Here is a 464-nt window from a genome sequence, read left to right on the forward strand (position 1 = left end):
GGGCGTGAGGGAGGGGGCGGGCCCCTGGGGGGGGGGGGGTTTTGCCCATCCCCTGCCCGCACAGACACGGGCATCCCTCTGCCCGGGCGGCCGGGGTGGGAACAGGAGGATGTCCACCTCTTGGTTGGGGTCTGCTCTCCAGTGCCACGCTGGCCTGTGCTCACGTGTCTCTGCAGTCACAGCCCACGTAGCCCCGGGCAGTTGATATTTCCCTTGAAATGGGATCTGGAAGGCTGTAAAAGTTTCATTAGAAGCAGGGGCTGTGGGAGAGGCGGATGTCCCCCAGCAGGCAGGCAGACAGGACTTCCTGTGTCTCTGGGATCATTTGGTCTCTGTAGGGCTGTGGAACAAAAGGGGGATTGCACCACGGTAGCCACAGCAGTGCTGGTGGCCCCCTCACTAGCCCACATGCTGTGGCAACAGGATGGAGCTGGAGGGCTCCCCAGGGCTCCCCGCCACCCTCC

General features: G+C 64.0%; 1 protein-coding gene across 1 annotated transcript in view; it reads left to right on the forward strand.

Annotated features, from left to right (window-relative positions):
• LOC103768630 (A disintegrin and metalloproteinase with thrombospondin motifs 10-like) overlaps positions 1 to 464 on the forward strand; it is a gene marked incomplete at both ends in the record, with an annotated part of 13,832 nt that overhangs the window by 6,782 nt on the left and 6,586 nt on the right. The gene's annotated exons all lie outside the window — the stretch shown is intronic.

Source organism: Merops nubicus, unplaced genomic scaffold (genome assembly GCF_000691845.1).
Source record: "Merops nubicus isolate BGI_N331 unplaced genomic scaffold, ASM69184v1 scaffold15292, whole genome shotgun sequence".
NCBI lineage: Eukaryota > Metazoa > Chordata > Aves > Coraciiformes > Meropidae > Merops > Merops nubicus.